Raw genomic sequence first — 19624 nt, 5'->3', positions numbered from 1 at the left:
CTTCTAACGCCTTTCTCGTAAGAGAAGTCATTATGGCAACTTTTATAAAGGAGAATTTCTGATTTCTGCACACGATATAAGCAGTAGATCCTGGAATCCTAGATGAGAAGTAAAAAGGGAGTGCCTAAAATGGAGGTAAGCCCATAAACCCCAGCATTTGGAAACCAATCTCAGCCCCAGAGCTGGGGTTAACTGAGGACGCCATGAACACTTTTGAGGATCATCAATCAAGATAAGCACTCCGAAGGCAATGCTTCACCTCTCCTCCCTATGAAAGAGCTCCTGCTGTTCCTCACAGAGTGCATCATTGATGGAAAGCCATTTCAAGAGAGAACTGTTCCCCTGATTGTGCCGACTGTCAACAGCTGAGAGGATCTCTAATCAGCTAGTCACAGAAGAAATCTTGAGCACTGTCCTGTCTCAAATCTATGATAACTCTCCAGGTCAGGGGTCAAATCCTCTAGTAATTAGCAGAATAAATTAGTTTGTTAATCACCTTGGAGGAACAAGTAACTAATTAACGGGGAGGTGTTGTGCATGCATGACTAAAGATATTCACATAAACAGGGAGCTAGAATGACTTGTTTTTAAATGACATATCCTACCCAAAATAGCCTGGAGCAAAAGAAGTGCTGTTGACAAATGGTAGTTGAGTAAAGCTGTTTGGGTATGCAAGAACGGTATGTTGCCTTAAGCAGTATAAGTGGATCTGTGTGTACAGCAAAACTACATCTTTGAAATTATTTCAAAGTTAGAGTTGCAAGAAGCTATTCAGAAAAAAAATGTAAAAAACAGGTCTGGTGGCATCAATCAGAAGTTCATGACCCTTCCACTGCATGGAAAATTGGGAAAAACTGCACAAAACTGAAATCGGGAGAGCAAAGCCATGGAGAAATCAGCTGACAAACTAAAATTGCCCATTGGCTATGCCTGGGAACTAGACGTTCCCTTAATATCACTGTATGCTTTCCTATATGTAGATGTTCACCATTTACTAGCACTAACAAAGTTGTGTGCTGAATGCAGGGTTCAGGGTATGCTCAAAACTTTCCAAACAGCAGACCTGGAGTTTCCTCCTATTTTAAGATTAAAGATTACAATTCATACAGCTTTGTAACTGGATCTTGCTCTGACGTAACCTTTAGTAAGTCTGATGTCATCCAGAAGGACCTTAGCAGGCTTGAGAAGTGGGCCTGTGCAAATCTCAGGAAGTTCAACAAGGCCAAGCCCAAGGTCCTGCACCTGGGCCGAAGCAATCCCTAGGATCAATACAGACTGGAGGATGAAGGGATTGAGAGCAGCGCTGCGGAGAAGGACCTGGGGACACTGGTGGATGAAAAACTGGACGTGAGCCAGCAATGTGCACTTGCAGCCCAGAAAGCCTGGGCAGCATCAGAAGTGTCAGCAGGTTGAGGGAGGTGATTCTGTCCCTCTACTCTGCTCTGCCAAGACCCCACTTGGAGCACTGTGTCCAGCTCTGGGGCCCTCAGCACAGGAATGGCACGGACCTGTTGGACCAAGTCCAGAGGAGGGCCACAAAAATGGTCAGAGGGCTGGAGCATGTCTCCTGTGAAGCAAGGCTGAAAGAGTTGGGGTTGTTCCGCCTGGAGAAGAGGAGGCTCCAGGGAGACCTTATTGAGGCCTAAAAGAAAGGGATCTTATAATAAAGTAGGAGAGCAACTTTTTACCAAGGTCTGTCATAACAAGACAAGGGGCCACAGTTTTAAACTGAAAGAGAGTAGGTTTAGATTAAGGAAGAAATTTTTTACAACTGGAACAGGTTGTCCAGAGAAGTTATGGATCCCTCATCACTGGACGTGTTCAAGGTCAAGTTGGATGGGGCTTTGAGCAACCTGATCTAGTGAAAGATATCCCTGCCCATGGAAGGTGATTTGGCCCAGATAATCTTGAAAGGTCCCTGCCAACCCAAACGATTCCATGATTTTATGAAATTTCTGTGCTTCCTAAGCAGGCCATATTGCATTCAGTTCTGGGCAAGTATTTTTCTTTGAGATCCACAGAAAGACACAGTAACTCTAGGCAGTTTCTGTGGAGCAGAAACTTACCCAAGGAAAATATAGGCTATCACACAAGAAGGATTATAAGCACTCTCTCTTATCAAGAGCTTTTAAGAGAACCCAATGTCTTCTTCTAAGTGCCTCAACTAGCAAAAGCCAAGGTTTCAACCTGTTTTCCCCCTCTTATCAAGACTGTTCCTTCTACCATTTCCAAATTACTCATTTAAAATTTCCTAAATGAGGAACCTCAGTTCAGATTCCAAGCCTTTGGTTAAAGCTTTATCCTATCGGGGCTTCAATAAAACGTCAAGATTTTTATCTGTATTGTTTATCTGTCTTAGGGTTCTCTAGGGTTATCGACTTGGCTTACTGTAGGAGGTCAAAACAACTCTCCAGAATGACAAACAAACAGGCACAATCTCATGCAAAAAATAAAAGAAAGAAAACTTCCAGATTGCTCCTTCCACATCAGATTCTTTGAGCCACTAGCATGGATCAGAAGCCTGTCATATATTGGGGCCCAGTACAAGCATAGAGCAGAAAAATAGTAAGAAAACATTCCAGTCTTATGTAAGGTAAGAGACAATACACTCTGCAAGTAAAGCCTGCCAGCCAAACTAGCATGGAACCTCTGCCGGGTCCCCTGTGGACTTGTGTTGCACAGAAGGCCTGATTAGGTTATCATAGTGATCCCTTTTAGGCCACAAGATCTATGATTCTTTCCATAATCGGAACCAGCACATTATCAGACATAATTTTGTAAACTGATGTCAACATTAGAGAAACTGATTACTATTCGATCAATACTCTGAACATTAAAATAAATTCCTGAGAGTCCTTATGTGTATCTACTGCATCAGTAACAGACTGTAGTATTTGCAGAACTGAGGGGAAGTATGAAGTCTATTTGCTTAGTTAAACAACAAGAGTCCTCTGAATTCCTAGTAAGTTTCTCTGACCTAATTGACATTAGCTAACAGCTGCACTTAAAAATATTACTGCTTTTATTAATGTTTCCAAGGAAAAAACTGTAGGATGTATCGACTGGACCAGCCTTCCTTAACCTCCTCCTACGCTGCAGTAGATTTTTCAATAGCTTTTCAAAGAACCAGAAAGTCTGCTTTGGAAATAAATCAGTAGACATCACAGCTGGCAAGACACCAGCTTTCCCTGACACATTCCTGTTATCAGCTAATTTAATGTTATATTTTAATCTTCATCTTGGTTTTATTCTTAGAGATCCTAAATGTACACATTCATCTATAAGGACCTGTACCATGGACAAATAGCTTAGACAATCTCTTTTGACTCACCCCATCGCATCAGGCTTGGAAGTGAAATGAGAGTGAGGCATTGCGTAGCTCTGTCTTTTTGACCAAAGTATCCGTCAAGAAAAGAGTCAGGAGAGAAGAGCAAACACATAGTAGAGGAAAAAGGAGAAGCTAGAGGTCCTTCCCCCTCTCATCAGTACACAAGGAGCAGTAAAAATCAGGCATCTAATCACAGTCTGACAACTTACTCTCAGCACACTTCACTGGCACAGCACCTGGGTCCCTCTCCTGGCCTAGAACAAGCAGTAGCCCTCAGCCCTAATAGATCTTCACCTGCAGAAGGACACCGGCCAACACGCACAGGGTTTCAATCAACAGCAAGCACTACTTTAAAACAAGCCATTAAAACTAACCTTGGTTTACAAAATAGCTCATGTTGCTCTGGATCCCTTTGGCTTATTGGGTGAGAAAAAAAAAAATCCACAAATTCTCCTGATTGTCTTTCCCAAAAATATGTAACCTGAGACATGTAAGATTAGTGCATAATGAGCTTCTCATTCTGAACTGGTATCTATAGCTCCTTGACCGCACTGGACACCAGAGTGGAAAATACCTCACAGTCAGACTGCTGCTTCTTAACCGATCTGGTTAACCTTCTCACTGATGTTTACATTGGAACAAAATGTTCTGCAAAACAATTACAGCATTTAAAATGGTTTGATACACACCAATTTTCCAAACCAAAGCATCAAAGAGGATTTTTTTTTTTGAGATTTTTCTACAGAAAAGAACAAGACTGGAAAATGGACCCACCAAGAATCAAGCTTTCTTCCTGCCCTATATCAACACTTCTAAGTATTTTCACTGATTCTTTTGAAGCCTATCCTGACTGCTGGAAATTTATATGTATAAGAAAAGTCAATGTCCTGGAAAGGTCTAATTAGTTCTTTTTGGATCTAGAAGACAAATGAAGGTGACAGAAAACATGAGGAGACTTCTTTTACCCCTAAGCACAGCTTCCAAAATTTATGGAGGTGTTAAGATGTGTACCTTTACGTTTCCTTCATTTTTTCCATTGATAGACTGTAGAACAGAGGGGTTTTGGCCCAATCTGACAGTGACATCAGTTTTAAGGTGACATGGGAGCCTAACCAGAAATATCTCCTTAAAATTGTACCTCTTCTGAGCAATAGCAACTGGTATGATGGATACAGCCAACAAAAGGCAACAGACGCACAGCTACTGCATTTGAAGTCGAGTATTGTGTCAGAAAATAGTCTAGTATTTCCTAAAATAACTCTTAGAGCATATAGTAGAGCACTAGACTCCTGCAACGGAAAGTCTGCCAAATCCCTTCAAAACTAACAAAATATAAGTGAAAGGAAGTGAAAGGGTAGGCGGTTTTGGTTTTCTAGCCTTATACATTTACTAGAAGACTAATTTTTATCTACATATACACATATATTTCTGAAAAAAAGCCTGTGGTGAGCAAGATATTACAAATTTTAAGATTACTGTATGCTGCTAATATTTTTAATAATATATTTTCTAAAGTCATATCACCATCTTTTAAAAAGGCTGCAAAATGGGGTAGGCGACTTAAAGCCTAAAGCCAGTAATACAACCCAATCCAGATATGCCATAAAAGTGTTAATTAAGAAATCTTAGGAAGGACAGGGGAAAGACATTATTTAATACTGTCATAGTACCTGTGATGTCCCAGAGCTAAATCACACCTAACAAAGAAATAAGATCTTGTAAAGAGATGACCGATTGAGCCTAGAACATTCTATCTTACCTTTAAAAGAAAGCAGGTTGTTTTTATTAAAAAAAAAAAAAAAAGTAAAGGAGGAGATGATGTAGCTCTAAGAAGTTAAGAATTCTCGAGGGCACAGCAGGTGTGATGGATTGTAGAAGTTAATTAGACGACTTGGAACAGATAAGGAAAATGCCTATTGCTAAGCATAACGTTAGGGATATGGTTTTGGTATTGTATCTCTTGCTTCTTTACTATACATTTGGGGTTTTTTATCATTAAATCTTGTCTAGTGATAAAGTAGATTCTTAACAATCAGACATCTACTACATAGATCCATTATTCAAGTGCAGACTGCCAGAATTAAGATGGAGTTTACTACCAACTCAACTACTCAGTTTCAAAGTCTACTCAAGTTGTCAGGCTGAAGAGGGGCATCTTTCTTAGCATATATTAGTCTCTGCTGCTTTGACAAGCAGAGTCAACCCAGGATACTACCATCATTCTTGGTTCTTATAAACAAACAAACAAAAAAAGAGTTTAAAAAGAGTTTAGCAAGAGACCTGACCTAAACTATTACAATCAGGTGAAATGCTTTGTGAAAGTCAAACACTGAGTAGGTCTCAAAGCCATACAAAAAATAACTGTTTACCCTCTGTAAAAGTTCTTTACACTCTCTGTGGTCAATCTCCTAGAAAAAATAGTAAGTAAAGTTTTACCAACTTCTGAGGCGTGATGACAATAGTGACAGCCTGAGCTGGATTAGGGAGTGCATTGCTTTCAGGGGTCCACTTGCCATTTGCATCTGTAGCAAGCTATAAATGTCTTATATGTAACTTATTTTATGAAGAGTAAAAACTAGATTTATTAATGTAAATCTGGTTTCATACAAGTTTTAATAGACCTTATTTTATTAAAATTCCTGTTGAAATAAAAAGTGCACAAGTGTGTCCTTGCCCTCTAACTATTTCCAGGCAGAGCTAAGAAGTAAAGACTTTCCTAACCTCACATTTCCTTGCTCAGACCACAGTTCAGAAATACAGCAAACCTGGCCGTAAGGTTCACAAAACCAGATCAAAAATCTTCTAGCTATATGACACAAAATATTTCCCAATGGAAACTCATTCTGCTGGTCTGCATTCATTACAGAAGTACGGACAAGTTGAGGTTGTATCAGCAGGCTTTTGATGACATCAGGCATGGTTTTGCCTTCCACAGCAGCCCTGAAAGCCAGCATGCATGCTAGGGAACCTGACAGAAATATGGGTGCATGCCAAAACCCAAATTAGATCCAGTTCATCTTGCTGGGTGATCTGGTAGTCCACAGATGAGTAAAAATGATTGTGAAGCCATAGCTTCTTGTCTTCTCCAGGGAACACAGATAGGCCTGTCTGTTCCCACAGATCTGTACTGCCCTCCATCTTCAATATAGTTTGAAAAGTTTCAACAGCAACAGTACAGGACAAGAAGTCTGGATGACAACACATCACAGAATAGCAAAAATAGCTTTGTTTACAGTGTTTCAGCAATTCTATCAGAACCTCAGAACTAAAAATCAAAAGAGAAACAGCAGAAACAATATCCACCTTACCATTTCAGAGGCTTTCAAATGGTTAGTTTTCTAAGTTGCTGAGGGTCTAAAAAGAGTAGGAGTACAGACAGAAAACAAGTGTTTCTGGTGAGGGTCCTACCTGCAAAAAATCTTGAGCGTGATTTTCCAATGAGGCCAAAAAACTGCTCCCTCTTTGCAAACTTTGTAAGAATGATGAGTTTTGCAATTGAAAAATCGTATTTATTCTTGGCAGCACGTACAAAAAAACTACTGCTGCAAGATAGGTATGGCTGCATGTAGTCTAATAGCAAGCTGCTTCTGGAAGGCAGGTCCAACAGAACTTCTCCATTACCAAAACACCAATGAGACTTGGCTCAGACCACTTCTGTTCACTTCTGCAAGATGCTCTGAAACTGTATGGAATAGAGAGAGTTTTAAAAAAATCACTGGGGTTAAATACAGACTTGAACCATGTTGTTCGTAGTCTAAAGCAGACCAGAATGTTACCGGTGAAACTTTGAACACTGCACCTAGTCATTGATGCATAGCACTAAATGCTGGTTGGTGGCACGTTTATTCGGAGGGGAAATAAAATACTTAAACCAAACCCATAATAAACTATTTAATAACTCAGTCATCAGCAGAAGACATGTAAACACACAGTATACAATAGTCACATTTATACCAATGTGTTGTAATAGAAATGTCCTTAACCTGATATGCTTTGTTACCAGGATTGTGGGGTTTTTTCCTACAGTATTTTCACAAGCAGGAGACTGAGGAGTGTTTGTAGCTCTCTACTCTGTTTTAAGGGGTTTTGATGTCTGAAATGACATAAAATGCAACTTCTGCACTATTTGGGCCTTGGCAGTTAACTAAAACTAAAATTGACCCTCAGTCCTATATTGAGCTGGATATTGGAAGAAACATCACATGTCACTAATACAAGCAGACAGCCAGGTACTCCACCCAGTTTGAAGTACTTTTGAAATACTATTCCTTATCACATTGATAGCTTCTAAAATAAGCTGCAATTAAGAATGTATTTTAAGAGATTGAAGTCAAACATCAATTGGCACCTGACAACCAGGAGGCATGGGAGAAAAAACACACCTGTTACAGACGGTTCAGAGATACAAGTATATCCCTCAATATTTTCAGCGTCTCCATAAAGGCTCATTCCCAGACAAAAGAATGTATTTCACTGTATGGATTTTCCTCTACGTGTGGTTATCCTAGCAGAGAAGGAAATCACTGCACGTACTTCTGTTCCAAGCACCTGGATTAGGACTTTGTGCAGCGTTTGCACAGCAACAGATGAAGTCACAGGTCTGGTTTGTGAATGGGGCTCATAGCTACCACCTAGCCTGAATTGGTATCTTTTTAAGCTGGGTCAACATTTCCTTGTAAATAAGGGAAAATGTAGATAACTTAGCACTTTCTGCCTAACTGTACTTTTTAAAATTCTGCTAATGCTGTGCCATATGTCTAGTACAGTATGTAATAATGTGGAATTAATGAGAAGATATTTGAGGATCTATTATCTTTTTGCTAGTACCTGCTGCAGTTAAGTTTTCGAACTCTACTGAAGATTTATTATGTTTCTATGAAGTGTGTTTTTCATATGGGGATTTTCGTACTGGGGAAAAACTTCAAAAAAATTATAAACCAGAGTGTTTTCTTCGCCCTGCATGTGCATGTCTGTGTACTCTTTGTTCTTTACTCTGTCCAATTTACTAAGTTATTATTATTATTCATTATATTTCCAAATAGTACCCAGAGGCATCACTGAATACACAATAAAAACCATACAACAAAAAGTCAGCACTGCAAGTTTTGAACATGTATGCCTTAATTCCAGTGCTGTATTTAGAATTATAGAATGGTTAAGAGAGGGAAGGGACCTTAAAGATCATCTAGTTCCAACCCCCCTGCCATGGGCAGGGACACCTCCCACTAGACCAGGTTGCTCAAAGCCCCATCCAGCCTGGCCTTAAACACTTCCAGGGATGGAGCATCCACAACTTCGCTGGGCAACCTGTTCTAGTGCCTCACCACCAAATACTTCACCAAATACTGCAACTAGCCTAAAAATAATGAGGTCTAAAAATTCTTTACTTACAGTGCTTTTATTTGCCATTTGTTTTTCAAATGACTAAGATACCTATTTGCAAGTTGCTCCATAAGCATCATGGACAGAAACTGCCTTTAAAAATACTGTGATTGAATATTAGATTTTTTAATAAACACACGACTGCAAGATTGTGACTGTAAGATGAGAGAAAGTTCACCATAAAATGTTAAGCAACACTGACATACACTCAAAAACATAAAAACTAGTAATACAAAGGCTATTACTGCCTTAACATCAAAGTACAATAGCCAAATATAACAAAGATAGGGGAGGAACATAAGGTAATAACAAGACCATAATGTAAACAGAAAATATATTTGCATTGATATAAATATTAATTACTTCTCAACCCAGAATGTGTACATCTATTCATAAACTAGAAAAGTAGCTTAGACTAGTGGTTTTGCAACATATTAATATAAAATGTCAGTAAGAGCACAGAATTTCTTTCAACTCCCAATAAATTTAATTAAAGCAGCAGTCTGCTGGAAGGCAATCCACGTCAGTCTGCCCAAACTGACTGGGGCAGCACACATGCAGTGATGGAGCACCCAGTTCATCAGTATTATGCTTTGACCTTTCCTTTACATTTCTCCTTGTCGCTCATGCTTGTACCAGCACGTATACAGATAATAGACAAACAAGAGTGGCACTCTAGCGTTTTTTAATGCTTGTTAACAATGGATATCTCTCCTTTGTCTTAAGGGCAAGGGATTGCTGTCTAAGCATAGGGGAAGAAGCATGTCTGTACTCTAATGCCAAGCTGAGCTGCTACTTGCAAAGTACAGAGTCTAAATACAGCTGGTCTTGTGAGGTTCCTTCCTAAATCTGGTTACAGGCCAATCCCCATATATTCTTCTGGAGGAACTCCCACTAATCTACCAACTAATGCCTATGCCAACGGCTACAAAAGGTATTCACTGTATTTCAGAATCCCAGAGGGAGAAGAGTTAACAATGTCTGTACATAGATGATGATCAGACATAAGCTTGGTGCAGCTATATAAGAACTTTCCAGGGTTCCCCAAAATCAAAAGGAGGGACCAAGGTCTGTTGCTAGCCAGATGTATCACCTGCTTCAGTTTCTAGCTTACACACAAAGCCTCCGGGATTTGCCCAAGGTCACAGAGATCAGTGGCAGTGCAGACAAATCAAAGCACCTCACTAGAGGTTATTTGCTGTGTTTGTAAAATGCTGACTTTGTGATTTCTCTCCAATTTCTATTTGCAACACACTAAAGTGATTAAGACCTGATTAAGGATTCTCAGTCAGATCAGGTGTGGAGAGAATGCTTTTTAAATATACGTTGTGGATAAAGGTTAAACAAAGGGGGGTTGTAGGTAGCCACTGAAAGCAGTAAATTGCTTTTGCACACATTTATCCTGTATTCATTTTTCTCCTGTATAAAACTCCTCTTGAAGTTGAGATGCTGATTTTTCCAAGTGTTTTTATTACTGCAAAAATAGGAAGGTAAACTGAGAATTTCCGTGGCCTAAGGGGTATTTACATTTATTTAGTTTTTGATCTGACAGACACAGTTTATCACCTGGCTCTTTAGGACAGGTATGCTATTTGAAAATACAACAAAACAAGCCATCCAATGTCAGTTTGTAGGACTCAGAGCTATAACCAATAACTGTTTAATTCAAAACACATAAACAGGCCTAGAAGCAAGAATAAGAACCCAAGAGTCCCCATTCAAAGATAAGCACTTTAGTCAGTTGGCCAGTGCGTCTTGCGGTGTCATTGTCCCATGAATTCCAAATTGCATGCATGCGAGCATTTTAAAGGATAAAGGGAAAATGCTTTTCTACATTTGGGAAGGGACATACGGGCTTGAGCCCCCTCAGGCAGAGGAAGGGTCTTGTGCTTTATATAGGTGACAACTCTAACCACAGGTCTTACCGAAAAAAGATAAGTTATCCATCCTCTATACTCCATCATTCTATCTGAAGCAGCAGCTGTAAGTGGATTTTTTTAGTAACATTTGATAAATGCGTTGTAAGTACACAGTGGCAGCCCCTACCCGAACAGCCTTACTGGGACTTGGACACTCTTCCTCCTGACACGGCACAGGCAGGAGGCTGTTCCACTTTAAGAAAAAGAGACAAACCTCAGCACACAAAGAGAGGCTGTCTAGGCACTTGGCAGACTAAGATTAAAAAGTAAGATATTAAAGTCATGTAGGTATCCTAGTTTTAGGCTGTAACAGAGCCAAGGGCTCCAGGACTGTAATCCTAGATTTACATGCCTAAATTCTTGACAGCTTCGGCTTTAATCAGCCGAATTCTGGTTTTGGATTAAGCTCTCATTCTCTACAATAAACATGTCTGTATCACACTTTACCTATAGTCTGTGAAAAAAAATAAGGCTGATGTGGATTGAGGAGAACCAGAGATACATTACTACAAAATTATTACGCAAGCCATATGCGAAAAGAAAACAACAAAGACGTGAAAACTTGTCAGATGGCCAATAGCAAAAGACTAGAAAGATGAATACCCAGCAAACACAGACGTGTAATGGTGGATAACAATCTTAATGAATTAGTTTTTACTCCAGAAATTAAATAAAGTTTTCCATTGCCTCATGTATTGCTGAATCATTTGTTTGTCACATTAGCCAAACACCATGAAAGCAGGAGAGAATAAAACAGATCTTAAAAAGAGTTCGGTGAAGATATAGAAGATATGATACAATCAATACGTTTTCACATCTTTCATATTACACAGAGTATTTTTGCAAGTATTTATCTGACTAAAAAGTCAGTTCAGATTTAAAAATGGGCAATTTTACGACCTAGCGATTGATACAAAAACCACAGAAATGTAGCAAAGAATGGAGTGAGAGTAACAGGATAGAAGATCATCTACTAGAAACTAAGGCAGACAGATGGGGATTCAGATTTCTGGTTGGCAACTGGAGGAAAGCAATTTCTACACAAAATCTTCACTCAAACATGGAGGCACTGAATGAAAGAACAATCTATATTAACAGCTAACTATAAATAATGGAATAAAAATGAGAACTTCTGCAATGTAATTGTGGAAAAAAATGAAAGGCCTATGAGACAGACTGGTCAGGAATACTTCCTCAAACCTAATAAGAGCTAATAGGAGTGTCTAGTAAGCACTGACATTCAAGGGGAAAAAAAAAAAAAAGAAGAAAAAATAAAAGCCTGGAGAGAAATACCTTTCTTCATACAGCAGAACCAAGAAATGTAATAGAGTTGTTGGTCGTTGCTAATCGAGCATTGCTGAGCAACGTAGTGCTAAGGGGTCATGTCTTGCAGTAAGTAGGATGTTTCTGCAATCAGCATGTAACTCTGTAGGCATCAGAGATTCCTAATCAGAGAAATGTTTGGGACATTTGATTCTACCATGTAGGAGAGGCTTGACTTGCACCTGACCTTAGAGAAATGGTTGCCAACAGCAAAGGTAAGTGATGTGACAGGGGAAAGGTTAAAACAGTAACAGTCAGAACAAGTACTGAGGCCCAAGGTAAAATGAAAACAAGAAGCAGACTCGACAAACAGGCATTCAGGTCCAGGATACGTGGAGGGGGTGGGGGGTAGAGAAGGCAAAAGACAGGCAGTCTTTGGCACACCAAATGTGCCGAAAATCACTATCTTTTAATTTTAAAAGCCACAGCCATTCTGAGAAGAAGGCAATGTATGCAGTGATTGAAGATGCAGAGATTTCCAATTAAACAGAGCTACACAATGTGACTTCAGCAAAACCAAGGGCTATCAGTGTATACACTCTATAGGAAAAACTGCCAACAACTCAATCACCACGTTGGCAGCTATGCTATTAGGTCAATGACCAATTCTGTTCCAGCAGGATTGAGAAGCCAGCTGCAATGTTATTCCGACAACACTGACAAGGCAGTAACGCAGCAGACCATAATACTTGCGAGCAAGAGGTGATGATAGACAATAAAGCCATGTTGAGGCCAATGGGCAAATCCAGGATGTCAATAAAAGATCCACAACAACAAGAGCAAGTACTGCATACAGCTGACAGTAGCTGACATGCAGGAGAACCAGCCACTGCTGGGAAGCACAAGCCGTGGATTTAATTGCAGTACAACATCAGGAAATCTTAATGTAACACTAAAGGGAGAACTGTCACCAGAGGCTTTATGCTGCATTGTATTACAATCAAAAACATATTTTGAGGTAAAGGACTAAAACACGGCAAGCTAGAGCTAGAAACAACCATCCCATCTAGCCCAGGACGCTACTGAAATACAAAATTCATGGGACTCATTGAAAAAGATCACGGAAATCAAAAGCATTTCTGCACCCACTGAAATGACCACAGAGCTGGTGATCAACAACCCCAAAAAAATAATCTGTGAACACCGAGGACTCTCTTGGACTTCAGTCCACTTTCTACAGCACTTAATGGGGAAGTGTCTGATCACAGGTTACTGCTCCAGTTACTCTAAGCTGGGAGTTCTGGAGAAGTTCAAGCACAGACTGTTGAAGCAAGAGGAAAGTTTGCCATCTGTTGTGGTGGGTTCAGACAAGGGACTAAAGGAAACACAACCATAACCGTGGTGAAACATAGAAGTGTGTGCCAGTTCTTCCCTGTTTATCCACGGAGGAAGGCAGAAGCAGCAGTAGAGAAATCCAAAAGACTGAACAGAAGAGGTGAGAGGGAAAATATGGACTCCCTTCTCAAGAACATTGAAACATTGCAATTATCTCCTTCCAGAGGGTCAGGATTCTGCTTGATCTCTTCAGAACAGACAACTGCAGCCCAGCAGAAAAATGACCATCAAGCCAAGAATGCAGCTAAAAGAAGTCCAAACCACAGAGGCATCTCACTGAAGCAAGGAAGCCAAGAACCTAAAGCCATTGCAAACGGACTCTTTGGGCTAATTCCAGCTCTGAAAGAGCCACACAAAGGAAACAAGCTAAACTGCAGTAGAAAACACATCATACTAGATAACTATGGACTATGGGGAGTGAGGTGAGGAGAGAGCAGTGGAGAAGTGGAGCATTTACTATGGAGTAAATGCAGAGAAATGGACAAAAGGAGTGATCAGGTCAAGAGAAGAGAGCCTTCTGCTTGCTTTATGCCAAAGAGGCAAAACTCAAGCTTAAGGATCACTACAGCCTCAGCCAACAACAAAGTCCTCTACAACACCAGTAATAACAGGAAATGACTAATCAGTGTTTACCAGACCACAGGGTATAGGTCATCCGAATGCTTTAACAGCCACATGCAAAAATGTGCTGGAATCAGGCAACCATGTGAATTGCATGCTGCCATGCAAGACACAACAATTACAGAGGATGCTGCATGGGACTTGCAGGGCGGTGCACAGGTAGCAGCAGGAAAACTTTAGAGGAGCAGCAGAAATTATAATCTGTTCATCTATCAACTGAGAATCAGCCAAAACTGTCACATCAGGGTAAAAAAGTTCCTTTAACCTATGGCTGTTTTACTTTCAGGACTCCCAAGTCCTCTCAGGTTATTTTCCAGCATGTGAAATTATTTCCTCTCACGCAAAGTGAGAGTAAATCACAATTCTGTTGTGGCAGAGGGTTATTCCTCCTTGCCCAGGCTATTAATGACTGCCTCAAGCACAAAGCATTGGAGAGGGAGGCTGAAAATGATAATGAGTTAAGTGATCAGCCAAACATATTAAATGCTGTGATGATCCAATTGTACAGAATTAGCATATTTTGATAGACATGTACATTAATAAATATTAATGTAAATTCTTAATATTTGAAATTATATCAGTTCGTTTTGCATGCATTGATTTTCCAGAAATCTGAAAATATTGGTGAGGTTCAGCTTGGGGCTTCATAACTGTGTGCTCAGTTCCCAGGCAAGATCTGGCATTTTCTGCAATCTTACTAAAACCTTTATTTCTTTTTTAAAAATACAACTTCAAGGATGACATCACATCCCCGATGAGTTTTTCTTGCCTAGAATTAAATTACTTGCCATGTCTTCCTACCACCTGGAAACTGTGAGTTTAAACACCTTTTCCTCTGCAGCTCTTGTGCCCTGGAACCACTCTGTGAGCATTACTATCTCTTTGTACTTCTACACACTAACCAAACTCCCCCAAGGAGCCATGGCTGGACCTCTTCCACTCCTGCTGCTGCTAAACGTCTGTAACATCCTCAGAGCTTTATTACGCCCACAGCTACTCTCCTAAAAACATAACTGGGCATATTTCTGTTGCATCATCCTCTACTCCATCTGTGTATTTCATTCACCTTTTGCCTCTTGTCCATAAGGAACGTCCTGTGCTACATGTGCCTACCACACCTGCCCCTTCTTCCATGAGCAAAGCCCGCAGGTGCTCCTGGAGTATGAATAATCACATAAACCATCAATTCTCAAATCTCACCAGGACACATTATTCTGCTCTCGCCTGCAGCTCTTAATTTGCTTCTGCCTTTGCCATTACTTATGATTAAAAGCCCTGACTCTGTTATTTAACTCCATGAAGCATGCAGCTTGTATGAGATGGTGTACAACGCAAGGTGAATCTTACAACTTGAAACACTTCATTATAGTAAAAAGAAAGAAGAGCCTTATGATTAATTTTGGTTTCAAGACACAAAATGGAACAGTTTAAAGCCATCTCAAATATATTTCTCACAGTAGGAAACAGAATAAACCAACAAAACAAATTAAACATTATAATCAACCCAATTATTACCTTCTATTAGCCAAGTGCTTAAGGGATGAAAAACACCAGCATATTAACCCAAGTGAAGCATTACTGAGACATTATCCTGGGGAATGGTTCACCCCTTACTTTCAGCTTAATCCTCAAAAAAGATTTGCCTTTCTCTTAAGGGCGTTCAAGTGATCGATCTTATAGGTGTGCAAGTAATAAATCTTGGGACTAACTTTTGGTTCAATGGTCTTCACGTCTCTCACGGAAGAGCATCAACAAGAAATATGACGGATGCTGCACTATAGTTCTTCCTTTAATAGTAAAAAAAAAAACAAACCCAAACCCATGCACATATACTAATTCCGATGCACTACACCCCAATCTGGCTGCAGTATCGGAAGGGTGAAGGGGAGGGGGATACATCACGCAATAAATCACCAGCTGACCTCACATCGCCCAGTTTGGCATTGTGCATGGCTCCAGAGTACTGTCTGGGAATAAAACTGCTTCCCCCGCCTCCCCCGGCGTTTGGAGGAGCACGCTGGTTGAGAATTAAGCCTTTTTTCTTCTCAGAGACAGAGGCAGCCCCAGACTCCACCAGCCGGGCGATGCAAGGGGGCCACTTCCTACCAGGAGGTGGCCATGACAGACACCGGCCTCCCTCCGGCAGCACTGGTGGGGTGGGAGAGGACACAAGGCGGCTCCACCGGACACTGAGAGGGACTCGCCATCCCCGGGGGGGTCTTCCCTCCCGCTTTTCACTCCCTCTGCTTTTAAGGGGCAGCCGGGAGGCGGGGCGGGGGGTGGGGGGAAGCGAAGAAATATAATTTCCATAGTAATTTGTAAGTCATGATGCAGCTGCACTGTTTCAGTGGAGAGTAATTTATCCCTCCGCTTTACGGCTCCAGTTGGCATAACTCGCCCCATTCCTCCCCCCTCCTCTAAGGCGCCTCCTCACAGCGCAGCCCATCCCAGCGGCCTCAGCTGCCCCGGGCAGCGAGATGGATCCCAAGGGGGAAAAGCTTCTCCCTACAACAAAGCCTTGGGAGGTTTTTCTCCTGGGTGGGCAAACTGTTGGGAAGCCCCACATGCCTTTCCCCGGGAGGGCTGCTGGGAGCCAGGGTGAGCAGCCAGGGAGGCTCATGGCCGGGGTGCAAGGGCAGGGACACCTTCCAGCTTTCTGAGAGAAGTGGAGGCTGAGGAAGAGGAAGAGGAGGAGGAGGTGGTGGTGACCTTCTTGCTGAGCTGAAACCATCACGGACGTTGTGGCAAAGGCAGTGGGAGACGGAAGGAAAACCCCCCTCCGCTGTCAGGTCATGGCTCACCCTGCTCCAGGCCCCTTCCCCAGCTGAAGGCCCCGATGGATCCTGCCCTCGCATCCTGGGGTCTTCTCATCAGTTTTCTCATCAGACCAATCACCAAAATAAAACCCACCATTTCGCCTGTTCAAGGAAACCACCCTCCTTTCCCCAGCTGTGTGTGACAGTAAGCAGGGTTGATCCAGTCACCACCAGGCCAAGGCATGGCTACCTCAAACCCGCATCCCCCCACGTGTGGCAACAGCTCCCCGCTCTTTTATTTCTCCTCTCTCTTCTTCGAGACCACCTGTCTTCCACCAGCCTGCAGTGGTTTACCGTTTGGTTATGCTAACAAACCAGCAATATTTATGCTGGCGCCAAGTCTACAATAAATTACAGCAGCTCCCAGGAAAATAGCCCCTTTGGCTCGGCAGAGTATGCCATTTTATTTATGTCGCACTTATACACCTGAATATTGAACTCTGTATTTAAATGGGACAACAAATCAATACTACACAGGGGATGTGCATGGGTAGGGGAAATCCAAAAAGTCTTTAGCTTTGCTCCCAAAACACAAATTTGGAGGAGTGGAAGGAAAAGATGCTCGTGAGATGGAATAAAACTCATCTGAACACATCACCCATGATCCTTACCTCTGGAAAACAAGTATTATTACACATACAATTAATTCTTGCAGTGTGCTAAAACTAAGAAATTTGAAGGGGAGAAGGATGGTATAGATGAGTTTTGCCCAAATTTGAATTCAATTGTCTGATTTAGGAATAAAAAGTTGATTCGAGCTGCTTCATTTTCCATAAACTAATGCTATCTATTGGAATTTGTAGTATGATAGTTATCAATTATCGAAGATTAGGATTATGAGACTAGTTTACACACCCTAGAGACACAGAAGAGTTTAAGGGAGACCTATCATGTATCAGATTTCACTTTTTCTTTGGAGTAATGAGCAAGTTGGATTGAAATATTGGTGAATGCTATACAAGAAAATAAGGATTTAGCTGTTGCAAAGCAATAGAAATCATGATGGGCAATAGCACTCCCTGGCTAGATCCTGGAGCCAATTGTGATTCCAGCGAGATCCTCACCTGAAAGAATACTATAGAATCAGCCCCCTTTGTTATTTTGCTATATAGTAAATCATATTGAAAGCACCAGCATTCTAAAAAATTATATGACTGATTAAAGCAATACTGCTCTGGTGTTTTTTATGATAGACTGGTGATGGCGGTGATGTCCAAATTAAAGGCCATCTCCCCAAAACATAACAAAGGCGTATACTGTCTACAGATTCTTAAGAAGATATTAAATCACAAATCATTATAGGGTAGACAGAACATACAAAATGAATGTGGACGAGGAAAAGTACACCCCAAGTCAGAGATGAGAGACCTGATACTAAAAATGTTTTTAAAAGAAAAGACAACTTCCTAAAAAGAAAGTGATTTTCTTTCATTTTGTTTATATCTGTTCTTCATTCAACATTTAAAACAACCCTGAGATTAGATGTTAACAATGTGAACCACATCAGTAATGACGAGAATAATCATGCTTTGGGAGTTCAGGAAATGCCTTTAGCCATTCTACCATCGTAAGTTTCTTCCCCCTCCACCTGCAAAAGTCACTGAATTGATACAAGTTTTCAGCATCATTTAAGAGCACCCTGTGAATGAAGCTCATCCCTTTAACCTTCCCACTGAGACCTATAAGTCTTTCAAGTTTCAGGAATCACCAACACGAACTCAAAACCCTATTAAAAGCAACAGTTTGCGGCTCTCGCAATTTCCTCCTCTACTAAGAAGGTAAAATTGAATCTAAAATTGAGGTTAGCCCAGCCACCTTTGAAAGGAACCAGAAGTTCTGATGAGCTCAAGACAGGTAATCTCTACCTTGCCGAGGTGGACACAAACAGTATCTAACCCTCTTCTGCTGTTGCTCTGAAATGTTTTCCACTGGCTCCAATGGGAACAGGAGGGGTCGTGAAGAATAAATTTTTTTTTGTATGAATCCCTATTTTTTTGCTAGTGACTGATTAGAGAGAAGTAGAGAGCACGAAGGTGAAGGATTTAGGTAAAAAGTTGGATGTTGTATCTTCTTAAAAAAAATAAATAAGAAAACGTTACTTTTGTTTTCATTAAACACAAATAACCTTTATGCTTTGCAGAAAGTGACTACATGTGACTTAACTACAAAACAAAACACTGTTCTGAGAAGAAAAATAAAAATATTTCATTTGGAAAATCCTCAAGTACAGCATTTTGATTTACAAGTCTTCCTTTTCTCATTCTGGGGTTCAAAGTGATTTGCCAAATTCTGAGCAAATTTATGCACAACTTTTGGCTGACCTGAAAACACACTGTTGTGTAAGCTTGCCACTTGAAGACTTTTATCCTGTCCAAAACACAACACAGTACGTAGCATCACACATAGTGTAGAAGTCCTTCAGCCTTCATGTTGCACCAAGTGTGGCAGCTTATTGTGTTCAGGGCCACGGAGTTACAAGGAACAGATTTATGTAGGACATGGCAAGCATCAGGAATGCTCACCCCCACTGAACCTGCATTTCATACCTCTGAAGAAGCATCACTGATCAATAGTAAGCATTCACAAACAGGACCAAGAGTATGCTTTTATGGTTATGATTGAATGTAGGCATTTACTGCCAAAATGTGCTAAAAATATTTTCACTGAGTAGATTTCTGTGTTTTGTACTAAGGCTGTATATCAGTAAACGAGCTCTCAGAATACACATTTGACGCTGGCAGATTAATTCTCCATGAATAAATTAGCTCAAATTTATGGCCCTGGCATCACATGTGAGATGAGGTATCCACACATTGTTGACAGGCTCATCAGAATTGTCTTGACAGTTTAAGTAACATCTTTTGTCAAACTTTGCACCTTTGCTCCTAGCTCTCTTTCCC

Source organism: Charadrius vociferus, unplaced genomic scaffold, assembly GCF_000708025.1.
Source record: "Charadrius vociferus isolate BGI_N301 unplaced genomic scaffold, ASM70802v2 scaffold255, whole genome shotgun sequence".
NCBI classification, from domain to species: domain Eukaryota; kingdom Metazoa; phylum Chordata; class Aves; order Charadriiformes; family Charadriidae; genus Charadrius; species Charadrius vociferus.
Note: the sequence above shows the minus strand (reverse complement) of the source record.